We start from the raw sequence: 21,539 nt of genomic DNA, 5'->3' as shown, positions 1-21,539 counted from the left end.
GGTCTGAGGACCTGGAGCCGTGGGGAGGTAATTAGGTTTAGACGAGGTCATGGGAAGAGGAAGAGACACCAGAGTGTGCCACCTCTCAGGTGAGATCACAGTCAGATGGTGGCAACCCGTACACCAAGAAGAGAGGCCTCACAATGAAACCCACCTTGCCAGACACCTTGATCGGGGACCTCCCAGCCTCCAGATCCGCAAGACACAGATTCCTACTGTGCCCATGCTGTTCAGCTAGAGCAGCCCAAGCTAAGACGAGAGAGTGGTGCTATCTTGTTGAGAAGAACACCGAGCTTCGGCGCTCTAGACCCCACTGCCTGCCGGAGAATGAGACACACCTGAAACCAGCAGGAAGGAGACTGAACACATGAAGCCCAAGGGTCTGCTGCCACGCGCAAGGACTGTGCCATGAGCACCGACCAGGACAGAAGCAAGACTCCACCAGTGACCTTGGGCCCTAGCACGGGCAGTAACCCGCCAATAGCCAAAGGCAGGAGTGTGCCACAGAATGGGCGGCTTTTTTTTTTTTTTTTTTTTAACATTTGTTTATTTATTTGAAAGAGAGAGAGAGAGAGAGAGAGATCTTCCATCTGCTGGGTCACTCCCCAGATGGCCACAATGATCAACACTGGGCCAGGCCAAAGCCAGGAGCCAGGAGCCAGGAGCTTCATCCGGGTCTCCCACATGAATAGCAGGGGCCCAAGGACTTGGGTCATCTTCCACCGCTTTTCCCAGGTGCATTAGCAGGGAGTTGGATTGGCGGTGGAACAGCTGGGAATCAAACTGGCGCCCATATGGGATGCCGGCACAGCAGGCAGTGGCTTTACCAGTTATGCCACAGCACCAGTCCCACGGGCTGCTTTTTAATTGAGAAAGATACAACCAAGTTCATGGCCTGGTTCCCAAAGGATCCATGAAATGTTAGAGATCCATGAAACATCGGGGTTAGGACCACCTTTGGCCAAAGGGCTCACATAAGGACTGTCAGTAAGCACCTTGAAGCTCTCTGGTGCCAGGCGTCCACGATCCCATCCAGGATTTCACGCACGTGTGCAAGCAGCCTGTCTCTCCCCTTTAACAAGGACACGGAAGTTGCTTTCACACCAGTTCTGGCCAAACACAAAAGCTTAATCCCTGGCTGGAAGGCAAAACATGAGTGCGGCGCAAGTAGGCATGTGAACTGAAGCAGAATGAGTCACGTCCTATCGCGCGCTGGATGTCAGAGGTGGTTGGGCGGACTTCTGGCGATTTTGAATAACTCCAAGAAGCCTCAGAAAGTCATGCTATATCGGAAGTGCCAAGATGTGACTTTTGCTACAAGTCCCACCACCAGCAGCCGGCTGGCAAGTGCATCACTTTTCCCAAGAGCGTCCCTTCCCTCCTGGGGGCTCTTCACACCCAAGATTCCTGCACACATGACAGAGAGTACATGTGTGCATGCACACTCTCCTATCCCATGCAGGCACACCATACAGCTCGAGGCCAAATCACGTTGCAGAGGTTGACTTTGAGGGTTACATTGTAGAAAAGGCAAAACTGTCAACCTGCCGTTTAACATGAACTATTTAGGTAGTCAAGATTTTCTTCCTGCGGGTCGAATATGAAACGAGCAATTCTAAGTGAATGCCTGGAGACTAAATGGTTCCTTCTTTAGAACAGGAACTGGATTTTTCAAGACTCACGTTCAAGTAAATTTCCCCCTTTCATCCGGGTAAGATGCGACTCTGATGAGGCTTCAGAGAGCCTCATGGTTTTCCCCACAGCGGCATCTTCCGTGGGGGATGCCCCATCTCCAGGGGGGTCCCCAACACCTCCGATGGGCAGATGCGGGGCAGTGCCCATCCTTGATGGAGTTTGCACTGGTGACGCCAGAAAAGACAGAACGGCGCAGAGGATTATTCCGAAAGCTGAATGGGTTTCCATGTAGAGATTCCATGTAGTTTGGTTCTTAATTCACCTCCTGCCTACTACTTTTGCATCAAGATAGTCTTCTTGTAAAATTGTGGTGACTGATGTCTGATTTTTTAAAAAAATGAAAACAACTCACGGAGCAGGTGTCTGGCACAGCAGCTAAGATGCCACGTGGGACGCCTGCATCCCACTTCACAGTGCCCGGGGTTGAGCGCCAGCTGTGCTCCCGACTCCGGCTTTCTGCCAGTGCACACCCTGGGAGGCAGCAGGATCAAGCAGCTGGGTCCCTGTGCCCCTACATGGGAGACCCGGATGGAGTTCCCAGCAGGTGAGCATGTGGGGAATGTCTGTCTTTCTTGCTGTGTGTCTGTCTCTCAGATAAAACAGCAAGTTAAAAACACAAACCTGGGAGTCCTAGGTTGATCCCCCAAATCATTTTGGGAGAGCATTTTCTTGGTCTAGGCCATGCACATTTGCAATGCATTTGTGGTAGCACCCTCTGGGCCAATCCATCAATTGAAGGCCAATCAGCTCTCACCTGGATACCATACACCTGTAGAAAATGTCAGTGCCATCTAGCCAGCCCTCAGGGACAGGGAACGAGAAAGGCCTGGTCACTCCGGACGGTTCCTCTGCTGCCCCCCCCCCAAAGCCCCCCTCCTGGCCTCAGAATAGACAATGAAGCTTTCAAAAGAGATGCTGTGCCACCCCGTGCTCCGCTATCGTGAACCTGGGAACCCCGAATCAAGACCAGCGGGCTCTCCTGGGATGCGGGGAGGCCAGTCCTACAAAATGGCTCACAGGAGTTTCTTGGATAAAATGCCACTGAAGTTAAGGGTCTGGTGCCAGCTTCTCACTGTCAGAGCATCTTGCCCATGCAGCTGCTCCTAACGCCTGCACACACACAAGCAAGCCTGACTATGGCTGGTTGGCAAAACCAAAGCCAAGTGGGGTCACTCATCCCTCCGGGGCCTCCAAATTGAGAGGAAAGAAAGATCATCAGCTGGGGCAGGTTATGACAGGACACCAACTATGTTTTAAAAGACTTATTAAAAGCCAAATTTCAGAGCAGAAAAAGAGTTTTCCATTCTCTGATTTAATCCCCTAATGACCATGATGGTCAGGATGGGCCAGGCTAAAACCAGGAGGCTGGAAGTCCATCCAGGTCTCCCACGTGGGACTTGAACCTGCACTCATATGGGATGCTGACACTGACGCAGGCCGGAAGACACCAACTGCTACAAAGTTTTTCAGGCGGTGTCGTGACACAGCAGGTTAAGCTGCTGCTTGCGACAGCAGCATCCCATAGGAATGCTGGTTCTAGTCCCGGCTGCTCCTCTTCCCATCCAGTTCTCTGCTATGGCCTGGGAAAGCAGTAGAAGATGACCCGAGTCCTTGGGCCCCTGCACCCACGTGGAAGACCTGGAAGAAGCTCCTGGCTCCTGGCTTCGGATCAGTGTAGCTCCAGCTGTTGCGGCCATGTTGGGAGTGAACCAGCAGATGGAAGGCCTCTCTCTCTGTCTCTACCTCTCTCTGTAACTCTGTCTTTCAAATAAATAAAATAAACCTTTAAAAAAAAACAAAAAGAAAAGACTTTTCAACTAAGAATATATGAATACGTTGCCGTGAGATTTAAAATTTGAAAATCCCTGTTTTCCAGGAATGATACCTCCCTAGTGTATCTTGCCTCATCATTTTTTAAAATGTATTTAGGCTTTTCCCAAAATGAATTCTAATAAAACACACTTCTGTTAAGAAGCATAAACACTAAATATTTTACCTTTATTTACCTCATTGCGAACACAGCTCATCAGAGGCAGATAACGCATCTGTTGTAAAGAGAGTTAATTTCCTAGATGGAACACGCACATGAGCACATAAAGGTGACAACGTTCTGGGATCTATGACACTAATAAAGGCAACATTTATTGAGACAGCCACTGGGCTAAGCACTTTATGTGGATTACCTCGGTTAATCCTTGCAGCAAACCTATAATGTAGATGCTATTCTTACTCCCGGTTTATAGGTGAGGTTATAAATGAGGAAGCACGCTACTGTAATTTAATCTCCACCAACCCAGAATTTGAGTTCCGTGTTTACTCTGGCTATAAAAAGGTTGAATAAGCAAATTAGAATGAAAGAGGAGTGTGGAAGGCATGTTTAACCCACTGGAAGGTGCCTTGTTTTCCGACAGACTGAGAAACAGGTGCTAATTGCTTCCAACAGAACTGTTGGGAAGCCTTGCGTCTGAAACCATGCTGTGTTTAAAAAATTGTTAATTCAGATTTGCAGTAGTTGCGAGAGGGTTTCCTCTCCGAGTTACCACCGACGCTTTGCCCTCATCCGTAAGGCTTTTCGCAGTGTTTATGGTGATGGTGGGGTGGAAGTCAGCTGCTGCCGGCAGTGTCCTCCACAGCCAAGCGTGTCCAGGCCTCTCTGTTCCCTCCCTTCTTCCCCACAGCCTGGCGCAGAAGCCGGCCTGAGGACCAAGTCCCACAGGGACAGCAAACAGAGAGATGGAAAACACCGCACGTTCAAGACACAGTTGAGCGGCTGGATCACACTCACCCTGCAGTCCACCCCTACGACTGACACAGGTGCATGGCCTTATGAATATCCCTGTGATGTGGGAGGTCCTTCTGGGTTCAGTTCTGAGTGTTCACAGCCTAAAAGAACCCAAACTGACATGTGCTCTGAGTGCTTGTGCCCCCTGCAGCTCAGGTGTTAACATCCTAACCCCCACAGCCCTCACGGATAGGACTGATGGCCTTCCAAAAGAGGACTGTGAGAGAGCTCCGCCCACGCAGCCGTGAGAGACACAGCGAGGACTGGGCAGTGCACAACCCGGAGCTCCCCATGGCCTCTCACCCTCGTCTCATTCTTCCCACCGTCAGCCCCGGAAGCCTGCCACGAGCCGGCTCCGGAGAAGCCTCCCCGTCTACGGCATCCCTGCTGGGACAGCCCAGGCCGCGTTCCCAGTCTCCCCCACCCTGGCTCACGCTCAGATGTCGCTTGCCACCGCTGGCCAGCCACCGTGTTTGGAGGTGTTTCTCCTGAGAACAGGTAACGGGCTTTCAAGACCCATTTCATGCCTTTGTGGTGGCCCTCAAGGAAGTCACGTGACTTCCCTGGGCCTTTCCCACAATGCAAAGGATGAGGATTTTTCTCCCTCCTTCCAGTATGCACAGCCAACGGTTGTGACCACATAACGCACTTCCACTCACCCACACCCTGTCTCGGTTCTATCAGAATCCAAGGGACCTGCATCTCTTGCCCCTGCCAACAGGTCCCATTCGTGTCTGGAGGACCACCCTGCACCCTGAGCCACGGGGCTGCCCCCGTCGTGGGGTCTGCTCAGCTCCCTTTCCCTCCGGCTCTGCCTGTGTCTGCCTAGTGGGAGGTGCCAGTGTCAAGGGGCGCGAACAGCCAGGGGAGGCCAAGGAGGGTGTTGACTCTCTCAGCTGCTTCCGGTGCACCTCTCTTATCGTCCACCCTGCCTTTCCCAGCCTGGCAACCGGCCCCTCCCCTCTGCCTCTGGGAGCTCGGCCAGCTGACAGCTCTCACCACTGTCGGCGGTTTCTCTTAGCCCTTCCCACACCCTCATCAGCCGTCCCTTAAGGACCTGGTCTCTCCTATGACCCCATGGGAGTGAGCCACCTGCTTCCTACTAGGACGCCAAGTTCACAATGGCTTAAAAACTAAGTCAGAATCAGGCACAATAGAAAAGAAATGGAAGCAACCCACTGCGACTCTCACGGAGGAGGGATGGAAACCATAGCAGCCCGTGCCAAGAAAATAAAGCTGCACCGCTGACAGCATCAAACCAGACAGCACCACCGACTTCCCCACCAGTGTGTGGGATGACCGTCTCTTGCCAGATCAAGGTTTATACCTGGAATAAAAACGGAAGATTCGGCTTCCACCCAACCCTTTGGAGCCTTCTGACAGCTTCTGTGCGGGACCTGCCAGAGGAATTGAAGCTGCACGCCCATTTTCCAGAGGGACACACTGAGGCTAGAAGCGATCGCAGAGCCGCAGCAGATAGCCGCAGGGCCAGCTAAGGCTCGCTGGTCCAGGAAGCCGCCTCCGGCAGTCACAGTGATGTTTCTCACAGCAGTCTTCCACACTACGATTCTCCAGACACGCATCCCTGCCACCTTTATTACCTTCTCCACACTTACAGGGTTTCCAGCCATAAACAGGCTTTGGGTCCTTAACTTCCTACAGCTACTCTGCCAAGCCAAGAAGGCTGACACAGGATGCCCTAAGCCCCATTCCAGATGACGCTGGAAACCAGCTGTGCGGACCCACAAGCACCGAGCACCTCCCCGGGTCAGGTTTCCAGAGAGTGGTGGGTGCGTCAGGCCCGGCGCGTCTTCCCTCTCTCTCCTGGGCGTATTTCCCACACCACACAGGTCACAGGTGCGGCGGCCCTGCGGCCCCTCTGTCCTAAGACGTCGTGACATCGCGTGCCTACCTGTTTGAGGACGGAGAAGCTTAAGCCTTCAGAGGCGTCCTGCTTCCTCATCTTCCTCCTTCAGTGGCCTCCGGAGCCAGGGCCTGCGGGAGGGACACACACAGCACACTCAGGACATCTGCCATCAGCATGGGGACAGGCTGGAGAAGTGACCGAGCACGGAGCCCCTGGAGGTCCCCACAGCCTGGCAGCCCTCCCAGGGGCAGGACCCAGCTGAGCCTGCTTGCAGGAGCCCACGAGGGGAGGAGCGGGTCCCAGAGGGGGACCTCAGCTCCGTGCTTCTAGTTATCTGGGCCTTAAACCACGTCACCCCAGCTCCCTCTCTCCCTCACACCCCGCCTCTTATCCATCAGCAGTGACGTCACCTTCGCCCTCAAAGCTTCTCCTTCACCCGACCTCGCCTTTTCTCACCACCCCCACTGCTCCCACTTGGTCCGAGCTAGTGGTCTCTCTGGGTCACGACGAGAACCTCCTCCCCGGTTCTGCTGCCCCAGCTTTGCCTGCTGGGGGTGGGGGGGGCTTGTGTCTCCTCCACACTCCTGTGCTGAAGTCCTGAACCCCAGGAGCTAGTGACGCATTAGCAAATAGAGTCCTTGCACGTGTGATGGGTTACAGCGAGGTCATCCTGGTGTTTTTTATTTTTTTAAGATTTATTTGATTTATTTGAGAGGCAAAGTCACAGACAGAGAGAGGGAGAGACAGAGAGAAAGGTCTTCCATCTGCTGGTTCACTCCCCAGATAGCCATAACGGCCAGAACTGGGCCAGGCCAAAGCCAGGAGCCAGGAGTTTCCTCCTGGTCTCCCACAAGGGTGCAGGGGTCCAAGGACTTGGGCCATCCTCTGCTGCTTTCCCAGGTGCATTATTAGCAGGGATCTGGAACAGATGTGGAGCAGCTGGGTCTAGAACCAGTGCCCATATGGATGGCAGCGCTGCAGGCAGCAGCTTAATCCACTGCTCCACAGCGCCAGCCCCATCATGAGGTCATCCTGTTCTACCAGTACGATTGGTGTCCTATGATAAGGGGGAATCTGGACACACAGAGTCAGACAGTCACAAGTCACGAACTCCCAGAAGCTAGGAGCATGGAAGACAGAGGGAGCACGGCCCTGCCAATGCCTTGACCTCAGACCCCCACCTCCAGGACTGTAACACAGTACACTTATGTCTTCAGTTTCAGCCACCCAGTCCATGGCACTTGGTTACAGCAGCCTGAGAGCACTAATACCCACAGCAGCCTAGACAACCATTCAAAATCATTGCTCCACTCAAAACACTCCTACAAGGGTGGGTGCTGTGGCACAGTGGGTTAAAGCCCCAGCCTGCAGTGCCAGCATCCCATATGGGTACTGGTTTGAGTCCCGGCTGCTCCACTTCCAATCCAGCTCCCTGCTTTGGCCTGGGAAAGCAGTAGATAATGGCCCAGGTGCTTGGGGCCCTGCACCCACATGGGAGACCTGGAAGAAATTCCTGGCTCCTGGCTTAAGATCGGCCCAGCTCCAGCCATTGCAGTAGCCATTAGGGGAGTGAACCAGTGGAAGGAAGATTCTCTCTCTCTAACTCTGCCTCTCTGTAACTCTGCCTTTCAAATAAATAAATAAACCTTAAAACAACAAACACTCCTACAGTGTCTGCTCCCTCTCAAAGTAAAAGCCAAAGTGCTTTGAAATGGACTTCAAAGTGCACACGACTTAGCTGGGCCTCTTCCCTTCCTCAACGTCCTCCACCCACAACATCCCTGAGAGGTTCCTGCCCCAGGCCCTTTGCACTTGCTCTCCCCTCTACCTAGAACACTCTTCCCCCAGGCACTCTTCCCCCTCTGACACTAAACTGTAAACTCCCTGAGAACAGGGACATGGGACGATGGAGCCCGGTACCTAGGAAGTGCTCAAGAAACAGCTGTTGAAAGATTGTGCAGGCAAACGGGCCGAGAGGAAGGAGTGCCATGGGGAGAGGAAGTTTCTGTGGGGTTCGCAGCAGCAGAGTCCAGAAAGATAAGGACTGAAGTGTCCTCTGGGTGTGGCAACACGGAGGCCAAAGATGACCTTGGAGAGGGCAGTTCCTGTGGGGGTTCAGGGTGGGAGCCTGGGAGGGGAGGTTGGTGTTTGTGGGGCAGGACAGGAGGAGGAGAGAGCGAGGAGAGACTCTGAGGAATGACTGATGGGAGCGAGGTCTCAGGGCTCAGGGGTGCCTGGGGGCCCTGTATGGGGAGAAGGTTCTCTGTGGCCTTTCTTTCCCTAGGAGGAAGGGAGGAGAGCAGGTTGGGATGAAGCTAGGAACACATCGGTGCCCTGGAGGAAGGCAGGAGCCTGTGCACACAGGCTGCGGGCGACGTCTTCAGTGCACGCGTGACGTCACCTGTCTCCCGGGTGAGGCAGGGCGGTCAGGAGGCCTTGGTGGAGGCAGGGCCATGTGGTACATCCCACCACAGGGCAGCACGCCAGGGCACACCTGGCACCTCCCTCACTCACCCACGTCATGCTCCTGCACCTGCCTGAGGGAGAGCCAGCTGCGGTCAGCAGCCCGGAGGGCCCTGGCGTTCCGCGTGGCCGTTGGGTGTCTGTGGGGACAGTGTTGCCACAGCGGGACTCGAGGACCCTTTCTGCAAAGCCTTCCTCATTCTCCCGGCCCCCAGAGCAAAGCCTCATCCTCAGTCACAAGACAACTCTGACAGTGTGGGAGAAATTACGTTCGCTGAGCACTCACTCAGCACCGGGTGTGTTGCAAACAAACAGCCTCACACAAGCGTCCTGGGAAACACTTTGGCCTTTTTCTATGAGGGACAAATCAAGGGTTCAGGGAGGGTAAGTGACTCACTCAAGGTCACACAGCTAGCAAGTGGCAGAGCTGGGACTGGAACCCTTTCTCTGCACACGCTCACCCCTCTAGTCTGAACCCTGAGCATTGCAATCCCAACATTCAGCTTGGTGAATGTCTCCTAACTCACCCCACCCCAACACATCCCACGTGCAGTCCCCACACCCAGACGAGCCTTCTCATGGCCCCGTTTCCACCCAGGCCCACCCTACTCAACCAGCTTTAGAAGCCCCCCAGACAGGAACCCCCCAAATGCCACTGCCATCCCTCCATCACGAATGATGCTTATGGCCTCCCTCAGCCCGGCTCCCCACAGGCTCCTCTCCACCCATGCACTCTAGTACCCCCCCGGTGCACCCCTTCCAGGCCCCCATGCTATGGACATCCCTGCACCCCCAGGGAGCTGCGCCCCTCTTGCTGCCCGGCTCCCAGTACCCCTGCAGCACGGCGGCCCCCAGCCTGCTGAGCCTCTCAGGGTCTGCGGACTGCAAACTCGAGGGTAACGACAGCTGTGTGAAAACATGCAGAACCACTCGCTCACTGCTCAGCAGTTTCCCCAGTGGGAAACCTTGCTCACGCCATAGAACAAGGCTTATGCGCAGGTGACACAGTTCGAGAGGTTCTTCCAGACCATGAGAACGGAAGGCAAGGGCCTTCCTGAAGGTTCTGGATCCGTACCTGTTCTTCCTTTGCTGTAGGCACCCATAGTCTGGCACCTTGCAGCAGCTAGTCTAGTAAGGAGGGTGGGGCTCGGATGCCCCCTGCTCACTGCGCACCTGTGTATTCCAGGTCTTGTGGTCCTGCCTCAGCCACCCTTTCACATGCCTCCCAGACCCAGACAGATATCCCGTCTTCTGCCTCTTCAGGGCAAGAGCCTGACATGTGAGAAATACAACTGAGGTTAGAACGTGGTGGCCAGATGAATAGTCAGGGTCAGCTGCCCAGGAGTTGGAAAAGAACAGTGACTTTCTGAGAAATCGGGAGTGGGATGAATCCACTTGGATCATTCGCTATGGATGACCACCCAATGATCCTGGGTCCCCAGACCAACAGCGGGAGGCTGATTTAGAGGTGAAGGTCAATAGCACTCAAGGCCATCAAATCTCCCCACACAGAGAGCGCAGACCTGAATGGCCAGAGTTTGTGTGAAAACTCTGGAGGTCAAGGTGATGCCAACCGCTAAGATGCCCATCTGCTAAGATCTTGAGAAATCAAGATCTACCCAAGCAGTGGATCCGTAGGGGCCATGCAGTCCTTGTGCCAAAGCCGAAATGACAGAAGCTCTGGAGTCGGGCCTGGGAGCACATGCTGGCCTTGCCACTCAGTAGCTGCTCAGCCTTGGGCTGGTCACTTACACTCTGTGTGGTGAATTCTGCATGTGCTAATGTGAGGCCTAGATAAACCAGTACATGTCTAAAAGGATCTAACACACTGCCTGGCTTATATGAGGAGCCCGCTAAGTATCACCGCCCGCCCTCCTTCCAGCCATCCAACTTCACATCTCTCAGTGCTCTCACTAATAGGAAGGGGCACGGCCGAAGCAAGCACAGGAAGGAGCAGGCCACCCCCAGACAGGTCAGAGAGCAGCACTGGACCTCAGTGACACACACAGCTTGGAGCCTCAGACCATCCCCAAACAGGAAGTCGCTGACAAACTTAGAAAACACGCATGCACAACTGCACACCACTCAGAAACCAGCCCTGCTCCAAAAGCACCAGTCTCTCCCCAGGATGCACCCCTGCCCCCTCTCAGCAGCACAGACAGAACCTGCTTCCAGGCCACGGGCTTGGCAGACCTGCCCTGTGACCTCAACGCCACCAGCACCATTCCACTGCCCCTCTCCTCCACTCCATTCTCCTCCACCCGGCTTTGACTCACTTGAGCCAAGCCGGGTCTCTGGGTCCTGATTGGCGACCCAGTTGTCAACGCAGTCACCTGACTGCCAGCTCCACTGCCACCCCCACTCAGCATCTTGCGCAGTGGTTTCCCCGCCCCCCCCCCCAAGTTAGGTTCCTTTTATAAAAGTGACTCATTTAGGAAGAGACAAAACCAAAAACTTCAATGGTAAAGATAAAACAGCACCGAGTCTCTTTAAACACCTCCCACTCGGTGTAGAATTTAGATCCGATCAAACCTCCCCAAGCTGGACCTCCTGATTTGGAACTTACAGTACACACGGCTCTTCCAGCAGAGACACTGCCAGGAACGCCGGCTCCCTTACGTTTCCAGGTCTTTTTACAAACAGAGGTGGCCTCGGGCCTCCTGTCAGTACCTTTTTCAAAATGAAGGAGTGAGACATTAAAAACAGAAGTCCCCTGCTTCTGAGTCCCAAGCAGAAAAATCAAGGATTGCACGTTTTTGTTTGTGATTCTGATTTAGTGATGTAGGACACTGGCATCAGATCACGAGCTTAGCGAGAATTCTGGGGGAGGGGGATTCCATTAAAAAAAAAATCAGATTTCTTAGTACGTCCAATGTTTACTCTCGTGCATGGTATCTGAATGGAGCAAAATTATATAATATGATGCATAGAGCTGCAGGAGGTACTGTGAAGCCGAAACGAAACTAGGCCAAAATGAGCAATTAGGATGATCCAAACCCAGGCGTTCTCCACGTCGGCTGCGTTACTTTTAAAAATTCCCAGGCCCACTCTCGCAGATTCTGACACGCTTGGTTTGGATTGAGACTTAGCATGGAGCATCCTCAGTCTCTGGGTGATTTTAATGTGCAGGTAGGATTGAGGACCACTGGTCTGTGACTAAGAACACAGATTTAAAACAATTAAAGAGCAGCGCAAGATTGCTCAGCCCAGCACAGACAAAACCAGGACCAAACCTGATAGCCACAGCTCCCATCCAGCTCTGCAGTTCTACCCAAGTTTCTGGTACTCACAGATTTGCTAACACTTTGTTTATACATACAAAAGGCAGGGTGTGTGTGTGTGTGTGTGTGTGTGTGACAAAAATAGTCTCCAACCTTTTGCTTCGTCAAAGCATGGGTATCTTACAAATATCTACCAATCGCTACTGCTGCTTCCTGATGGTCTCTCGCTCATTTGCATATGTGCCAGCTTCCCCACCCTAATCCCCAGTCGAGAGGGAGAATTCGGCCATATCTGCTCCCTGCCCACGATCTTGCTTACCTCCAGGCACCCTGCTCCTCCGGATAAATCCAACCGAAACCCACACTTACACATCTCTCACCTCCTCCTCTCAACTCCACAGGCATCCATTGCTGAAAGTCCCTCCTCTGACAGCAAACTACTTCCCAGTCCCTTAGAACCCAGCCTTCACCTTCCTCCTGACCTACACGTGGAAGCGATGCTACAGCGGAGAGCAACCAGCGTCAACGCGCTGCTGTTCCATAGGCGTTATCCGGTGAACACGTCCCTCATCCAGGATACACAGACAACCGTGAGGGCGGCCCACTTCGGGGGTGTGAGGGACACAGACAGAGACAGAGAAGGAGGGTTCCTTTTAAACCCTTCCATTTGAACGTGGGGTAGGCATGTATTTTTTTATTTGACAGATAAGTTAGACAGTGTGAGAGAGAGACAGAGAGAAAGGTCTTCCTTCCGTTGGTTCATCTCCCAAGTGGCCGCTACGGCCAGAGCTACACTGATCAGGAGCCAGGTGCTTCCTCCTGGTCTCCCATGCGGGTGCAGGGCCCCAAGCACTTAGGCCGTTCCCCAGTGCCCTCCCGGGCCACAGCAGAGAGCTGGATTGGAAGAGAAGCAACCAGGACTAGAACCCAGAGCCCATATGGGATGCCGGCACCGGCAGGCAGAGGATTAACCAAGTGAGCCACGGCACCAGCCCATATTTTTTTTTAATGGAGCAAAACCGCGCACGCGCGCGCGCACACACACACACACACACAGTGAGTTACTAAATACATCTATGATTTGCTTCCACTTTGTAAACACAGACAACTGTCCGAGAAGTTTACCTACCTGTGTCCCAAATGTCAATGGTATCTGGGGCAGTGGGATCCTGGTGACATGAATTTCACTTCCCTTTCCCCCTTGTTATCTTTGCTATGTTGTATTTATGTAAGGACAGAATAAGGAGAGCATTTGAGACCTGAAGCAGAGCATTACCTGGTCCCTGAAACCCACATAGCGTCGAGAAGCAGAGGCGCTCTCCTTCTCAAGCCTGGAGAGCACAATCACCTCCCCAGCCAGCAAGGCCTCCTGGCTTCTGGGCCCTGAGTTTGTCGTGGCCACTGACCCCAAGCTAACCCTGGGCTCCACTGGTCCCCAAGAACAGATGTGGAAGAGATGTCCCGGGTCAGGGTCACGCCCCCTCCAGGACCTGTGTGACCCTGGTACAGCCCCCAGCCCGGCTGGCCTCTCCCGAGCATCTTCTCCGACCCCTATCTCTGTTCTGCCAGGCTGTGCCCACCACAGTCTTTTTGGGTCACCACAAAGGTGAGCAGTCACACAACCCAAGTAGCACTCAAACTCCTAACCTGTAGACCCGAAGGCCAGCAACTCTGGAGCTGTGGCATAAATGGTGGGATTCTCCACATGCCCCATGGAGCCCTAATGGCTCACTGGGCAAAGAAGAGGGAGGTGGAATGTCCCAGGCAGCCAGGACACAACCGTGAGCTCCGAGGCCTGCAGGTGAGAGGGTGTGAGACGTGTTCAGGGATGTAACAGGCAGCCATGATGTCTGCAGTGGCTCCTGGGCTGCCCAAAGCCAAGCACAGAGAGAATCCCAGGAAAGGTTCACAAGGCCACAAGCGAGGCATGGGACAAGCTCTGGACCTTCTAGCTGCTTCCCCACCACTCCCTCTCCCCCTCCAGCCTCTGGAGGATCTGGGCCAGCAGGAGTGGGTGGAAAAATAGGAATAGAGAAAAAAGACGGGAGATGAAGCAACACCAACGCAAAGGCAGGCTGAGGTCCGCCCAGTGCCACGGCCAGTCTTGCAAGTGGCCTGGGGCGATTCTCAATGCTTAACCCCTGCCTTGACATCAGCTCCAAAGGCCATGGGCACCTGCCAAGAAGCCAAACTTCTGGGTCCCTGGAGGTAAATTCTTAAAGAATTTTGAAACTTAAAAACTGCTAACATACAGGCTGGCCAGAACTGACCCTGTGTGCAGCATCTGCAGAGCCAGCCCCCTAGAGCGGCTCTCAACCCTGACCCCACGAAACGGAAGCTCAGCTAACTTGGGCTCCGCAAATGTCCACTCCACTGTGCTTGCCTGTAAGGCCAGTGGTGCGTGCATCTGGCCAGGGGCAAATACTGCTCCATCCCAGTGTTCCGTGTTAGAGCTCTAAGCTCTTATGCATCTCAGCTGCGGCTTCTGCTTCTGTCTCTCCTTCTTAAAAATCCTCCCCACTGGCTCTCAGTGAGTTTTTACGAACCAAGTAGAAAGCCAGTTCTCAAGTCCGGAGGCTCAGGGGTAGGCATCTGGTGCAGTGAAGACGACACTGGTTGGGAGACCCGCATCCCACATCAGAACGCCTGCTTATGCGCACCCTGGGAGGCAAGGTCGATGACTTAATGGAGTTCCTGTCACCCAGATGGGAGATCGGATTGAATTCCTGGGTCCTGGCCTCGACCTGGCCAAGCCCCAGCTGTTGCAGGCATTCTGAAAGAAAGCCATTTCTTTCTCTCTCCGCCTCTCAAATAAATAAAAATTAAAAACCACAAGAACAAGATTCCAGCAGCCCTTATCGTGGGGCTCCTTTGCAAGGCTTCAGTCATCAGTGGGCACCACTGACAGCTCCCTCTGAGAGTGAACAGGTAATGCTCTCCCCATGTGGTTGATCCCTGGGTACCTCACCAACCATCCCACAGGCTCCCTTGCCTCCAGCTACAGTGAACCATCTGTTAAAGTCTTCCATGAAAACTCTGAGTGAGCAAGGTGTTCAGGGAAAACTCAGGACCGGAGAAAGTGGCCGTCTCTGCAGATGTGCACAGCTGGATCACATCCTCGGGCAGGTGGCTGGTCACCCGCCACTGGCTGCCCGGGCAGAGATGCGGGAGCAGGAGTGGTTGGAGAAGGTCCCAAGGAGGAAGTGAGATCCGAGTTGGGTCTCAAAAACTGGGTTCAACTAGGTCAAACAGAGAGGAAGTGGGAAGGCCATCCAAGCAGTGGGGGAACACACACACGGCCCTGACCACAGAGTGGGAGTGGCCTGTGGCGGGGGCCTGGGGGGAGGGCACGAGCCCCTGCGTGAGTGTGTGTTCAGGAGTCCCACAGGACTGGTCCGAGCCCAACACTGCCTCTTGTTAGCTGAGGGTCACCGCAAGACTCACCTCGCTCAGCCCCTTGTTCCTCATCATTAACAACATCCGCATCTACCTGGTCCATTGCTATGAGGCTTTAGTGAGAGGATGCACGGCTTCTCGGCCTTTTGCTAAGATCACGTGTAGTGAGGACGCACATACAATGCTTGGGACGCTCAGTGACCACCCCTTCCCCGTTATATTACCCGTTATTCCTGTTTCCAGCAGCACTACCCAGAGCCCCTCTTGCTGAGGCTGCCAGGGACAGCCATGATGCGAGGATAACGTGGACACTGGCTCACTGGGCACATGGGAATGACCTGAGAAGGCCCAGACCCAGCTGCCAGCCAGGCACCAGATGTCCAGGGACCCAGGGCTGGGGCTTCCCAGCTTGCCCCTGCCCCCCACGCTGCGCTCTGTCCCTGGGGACCACCATGCACACCAGCTGGGCTCAGAGGCTTGCAGCTGAACGTAGCCGCACCACAGCTGGGTGGTGGTTGTGCCCCATTCACCATCACAGCTGATGTCGGGGCCCCTTCGCCCCCAGCTCGGAGGCCCCCGCCTTCTGCCCTAGCGGAGACACCAGCCTCCCACTGCTGCCAGCCCTGGGGTGCCTCAGCACCTGGAGATGGTTGCCCTCACGCTGTCTGCGCTTCTGTAAGGAGTTGCCTTCATGCAAGTCTCCCCGGTTAAACCCTTCACAAGTACCAGTCCCTGCCCGCTGAAATCCACTTGGAAGAGCCGGGGCCAGCATCCAGGCGGCAGACGGACGGCGCGGAGTGCAGCCCTGCACGGCCTCAGAGGCAGCAAGTGAATGGCAATGTTTCGGACATAAGCACTAATGCGCTTTGCGCAAAAGCAATCAGATAGGAATTTAGCACCCCTGGGAAGCTGGATCAAACCCAGGAAACCCGGGGAAAGGAAACCTAGTCCCCAGCCAAGGCAGCCCCCATTCAGAGCTTCTGTGATCCAACCATCGTCTGCCTGAAGCACCAAGAAAGTTGCAGACTCTAGGCCAGGCCCTGGCACACAGCAGGCACCCAATAAACACTCACCAAGGGCCTCTGGCCGCAGACGGACGCCTGAAATCCCAGGATCTTCCAGGAAAGGATACTCCACGGAAGCAGCTACTCCATGGGGCAGTGCCCAAGACACGCTCTGCTCCTCTGCCAGGTGACACGATGCTCCAGACACCTGATCACAGGCAGCAGGCTTGTAGGGGTTGGCCAGTCACAGCAGACATGCTCTCCTCCCCTCCCAGCAAGAAAGGCCCAACTCACACGGCCAAACACAGCCTTAGTTTGGTGCAAGTCAAAAGCACTTGTTAGGTGCTTACTGTATACAGGGCCCATGCCAGCTCTGGAGATCAGTGAGGATTAAGATAAGGAGGTGAGGATTCAGGACCACCAAGAATGTGGAGGAGGAGGACCAGAGGGGACCATCCTAAAAGAGTGGAGCTCTAAACCAACTGGGTCTTCAAGGATGAGCTGTGACAAGGGGCAGGAAGGGAAGGCAGCAGGAGGTGCACAGAGGGAGGTGGGGGCTGCAGCACGGAGGTACAGAACTGGGCTGCACAGGGGTAGGGCAGAACAGAGCAGGCCAGTGCTCTGTCTCCAGCTGGGCCCACTTGATTCAAGAACCAGGCACAGGGGGCCAGCATTGTGGCCACCTAGCGGGTTAAGCCTCTGCCTGCAGTGTGGCATCCAATAGGGGCATAGGTTTGAGTCCCAGCTGCTCTACTTCCAACCCATCTCCCTGCTAATGCAGCCAGGAAAGCAGCAGAGGATGGCCCAAATATTTGGGCCCCTGCAACCATGTGGGAGACCAGGAAGAAGCTCCTGGCTCCTGGCTCCTGGCTTTGGCACTGAGCCTTAGCATTTGAGACAGCAGTTAAACTGCATATCCCCTGTGGAAGCACCTGGGTCCAACTTCCAGCTCTGCGCCCTGACTCCAGCTTCCTACCACTGTGGACTCTGGAGGCAACAGGTGATGGCTCCAGTGATTGGGTTTCTGCCTCCCACCTGGGAGACCAGGATTGAGTTCCTAGCTCCCAGCCTGGCATTAGCCGTTTGGGGTATTTAGGGAAGTGAATCAGCAGATGGGAGGGTTCTCTCTGCTTCTCTCTCAGAGAAAATTTTTTAAAAATTTGTTAGATTTTTTTTAAAAAGATCCAACTACAGTACAAAGAGCAGACATGAAGCCCCATCAGAAAGGTTTGCTCCCAGCAGCCAGCACCAGCCTCCGAAGTCCAAAATGCCCCCACTTTGGAAATGTTAAAGGCAGCGTGGCTGGGCTGGGGGGCAAAGCACTCGTCCCCAGCCTGCCCTGCACCACCACCTGCTCGGGGCCTCGGGGTCAGTGTGGGAAGGGGGACTGGCCACTCCCAGCTCCAGAGCCACTGAGAGCTCCCCCTGCCCCCAGTGCAAAATCTTCCACACACACTTCCACATTTGCTCTTACTTGGAATTCTAAAATTAAACGTTCATTCCCCTCACAGAAAAGCTTTCTCCTTTTATAAGCTGCTATGCAAATGACTTGGGAGAGGCCACATCTTCACAGGCGCAGTGCGGCTCAGCAGCAGGCGCGGAGAGGCTTCCACAAGAACTTTCCTGGAAACTGGCTCTGCAGGGCGCACGCCCTGCAGATTTCCTGCCGCTGGGGGAGGCCGGAGGCAGAGGGGAGGCTTCTCTCCCGAGGCTCCTGCAGGGGATGAGCGACGCCAGCCACGGGCAGAGGGCGGGGCGGAGGGGGGGTGCTCAATGTCCAGGCCTTCAAAGATCTTTGTAGCCCCAGCTTTTAAAAATTGAGATATAATTCACCACCCACAATTTACCCAATTCTCCGATTTCTAGTATATTTGACCAATGGGCCAGCCAGCAGCACCATGTGACCCCAGAACTGTCACCAGCCCACAGGAACCCCACCCCCCATCAGAGTCACTCACTCCCCACTGCCGCCCTCCTCCCCCACCGTAATCACTCTGACATCTGCCTGCCCTGGGCATCTCCCGTCACTGAAACCACACACTGTACGGCCACCTTACGTCTGGCTGCTCCCCCTCTGCAGGGGTTATCCAGGCTGCAGTGTGTATCGGTGCCGAATCCCTTTTCATGGCTGAATACCGCTCTGTTGCATGGGCCCATGCAGCCCGTCATCTTTTCTCCACCAGCACCCACCGACTCTGACCCAACCCCCCGGACCTGGCAGGGAGTGATTCTCCAAACACACAGTGGCCCAGGCTAGCAGCCTTGAATCACACTGGCCACTACAGGGAAAAAAAAAAAAAAAAAAAAAAAAAAAACAAACTCCTGCTGGAGATGGGTCTGACACATCTCCATGGTCCTGCGTCCTGCCAGCGTCAGGTGGAGGAGGGAAGAATGGCGCCGGCCTCCCAGGCGTGCCACCTGCATGGTCTCATCCCAGGGCTAGTTTAACGCGCTGCTGCCGCCATCTTGAAAGTCTTAATGTTCAAACAACGGGCCCCCGTGTTCATGTGAATTAAGTAGCTGGTTCTGAGCAGGAGGCCAGGTGCGGCAAGGGGGAAGAATTTGCCAGTCTTCCCAGAGCCTGGGGGCTGTGGCTGCTGGGCCAGGCTGGGCGGCCAGGGATGGTGCCCTGCCTCCATGCTGGAGACCACATCTTCCCACCCCGGGGGCTGAGTGGTTGGCCGATAAGGACCCTCCCCACCCCCAGACCGGCTGCCAGTGGGTGCGGTAAGTCGAAGCAATCCAGGTTCAGACGGCAAAGCAGAGGGGATTCAAACTGAAACTGGTTTGATCTTATGATCGCTTACAGGTTAACACCAAGAAGAACGGGGAAAAAACCCACATTTACTGAAGGAACCAGCAGTGAACATTTACTTCTTTTAAACTGTCACCTTTATTTCCAGTGTATGAAGGAAGTCACGGTTTCACCAAAACCCTGATATTCAGTGCAGAGACAGTAGTGGACTTAAAACTCGGAGGTCCACCGTAGGGATGTCATGACCGCAAGGGACCTCAAGAATGCTCCGGATCACTGGCTCTCGTCCATTAGGGTCCCCGGCAGCCCCGCTCCGTGGATCCCCAAGAGTTTTGACCTCTCCTCCGCCCCCCGTCCTCACCCAGGCTTAGTCCAATTCTTATTGTATAGATGAGGAAGCTGAGGCAGTGAGAGGGGAAGTAACCGGCCAAGGTCACCCACAAACAGGGGCAGGACCAGAACCCAGGAGCTTTCAGCTTCCCTTCCAACCTGCCCACTGCACGAGTACAACCGAACTTCATAGACGGGGCGCTCGGCCCCCCACTAGTCCCCATCCTGGCCCCTCGGAAGGGAGTCCGGTCCTGCAGATCAACTGAAGATTCACAGACCCTGGTGCAGAAACTCACTTGGCTCGCTGGCACCATCTCCAGGCCATCATTTGACCAAGGGCCGGGGGAGCTTCGGTGTAGGGTTCAGGGCTTCCCCGAGCCCAGAGCACTTACAAACCGCAACTTTGCCGAGAAGAGCGAAGTTCAGCCTTAGTTCGTTTGGGTTACAGGCACAAGGATCTCAAGGGCGGCTGGAGCACACGGGAGTCGGGGCTCTGCCAAAGGGACTGATCAGAAACAGGGCCGCTGGAAGGCAGTGGGCGTCTGCCCTTTCCCCACGGAGCCCACCGACTACACGAAACCCGCCTTCACGCCAAGAGCCTGGCTTCCTCTGAGCGCCATTTGCATTGTACTTTCCTCCTCCCCTCACTTGCTTTCTTGAACAGGCACTGAGCAACTGACTCTGTCCCAGGCCCATTCTAGGTGCTGGAGATACAGCAAGCAACAAAACAGAGCCGGCGCTGGTGGCTACTTTCTAAAGGGCAGAAACAGAGGGTTAATACATGAATATGCTAATTATTATGCCAAACAGGACGTAGAACAGTGGAGAACGTGAGCATCTTCTCTAGGATGGCCAGGTAGGAGAGCCACACAGATACTCCAGGCAAAAGGATCAGTATGTGCAAAAGTCCTGGGGTCAGACGGTATCAGAGCCAGGGAATCACTGATCTGGCATAGCCTTTCACATTACCCGCTGACTTCTGTTACTACCAAGCAGCCTGCGCTGGGCGCACCTACGAGAGAACCAGGTTCAGGAGCCAGGCGTGAAGCCCCGCATGGCCTCTGAGCAGTGCATGCTGCCCTTCCCTGGCCTCCACACTCCCCTCTGTGAAGCAGTAGGGTCAGGCTCCAGGATGTGCACTGCCTTTCCTACAATACGCATATTCTGTGACCGTGACACTGCCCAAGGGGTCTACACGTCCCGTCCTGCCTCGGGGGCATGCAAGGAACAGCAGGCAGGTTTTGGAAGCCCTCAACTCTTTCCCAGGGATCGCCCCAAACATAAACCAAATTCTCTCTCCCCAAAAGGCACAGCTCTCCAGGGAAAAAGGTCCAGCCCCGGAAGCAGCCACTGTGGCACTGTCCTGTGGAGAGTACCCAGGTGACCACTAAAGATAGCACAGCCTCAGGGCGGGGCTGGCCTGGCTGGAGGACTGGCCCCGCCTGCAGGGTGCTCCCGCACCTGCTTCTGCCCATGATGCTGCCCCAGTCTTCCTGCTGCCCCTACTGTCCCAGGAGGGAGAAGGTGACAGGTTCTTACATGTTTTCTTGAGGGTTCTCTCCGTGGCACACTCCATGAACCTGGGTCGGAAAGCAAGACTCAAGTCTCCTCCATGGGGAGAAACTAGCAGAATTTGTCTCCTCCATCAGACTGGGGGCTCCCGAGAATACGGACTTGCTCACCCATCAGACGGGGAGCTTGCCCCGCCCCGGGGCCGCCTCCTGTGTTTCCCCAGCAGAGTGCTGCTCCCTGGTGATAGGAACCGAGTCTCCATTCAGACTGGGGCTCCCTGGGACAGGATTCCATCTCCCCCACAGCCTGGGAGTCCCTGCCAGTGGGGGCCGTGCCACCCTCATTGGACTGGAAACTCCTTTCCTCTCCATCACATACAGCTTCTCCTTATCCCAGGATTTCTTCCAGCAAGGTAGGAGAGGACCCTCAGATTGGACCGTCCCACCCAGGCACAAGACCCTGTGGCCCCCAGCTCCAAGCTCATTCATGGGAACTACCAGAATAGGACTCTCCG

General features: G+C 54.8%; 1 protein-coding gene across 19 annotated transcripts in view; it reads right to left on the bottom strand.

Annotated features, from left to right (window-relative positions):
* The window catches only part of TRERF1 (transcriptional regulating factor 1), a 226,174-nt gene that overhangs the window by 127,346 nt on the left and 77,289 nt on the right, over positions 1 to 21,539 (bottom strand). For 16 of the 19 annotated variants that reach the window (XM_051855691.2, XM_051855693.2, XM_051855696.2 and 13 more), the window contains one exon: positions 6,390 to 6,472. The exons of the other annotated variants lie outside the window; for them this stretch is intronic. The gene's annotated coding sequence lies outside the window, so the exon portion shown is untranslated. The remainder of the gene's footprint in view (positions 1 to 6,389; positions 6,473 to 21,539) is intronic. 19 annotated transcript variants of the gene reach the window in all.

The sequence above is a fragment of the Oryctolagus cuniculus genome, chromosome 5 (assembly GCF_964237555.1).
Source record: "Oryctolagus cuniculus chromosome 5, mOryCun1.1, whole genome shotgun sequence".
NCBI lineage: Eukaryota > Metazoa > Chordata > Mammalia > Lagomorpha > Leporidae > Oryctolagus > Oryctolagus cuniculus.
Note: the sequence above shows the minus strand (reverse complement) of the source record. Positions and strands in the feature narration are given on the sequence as shown.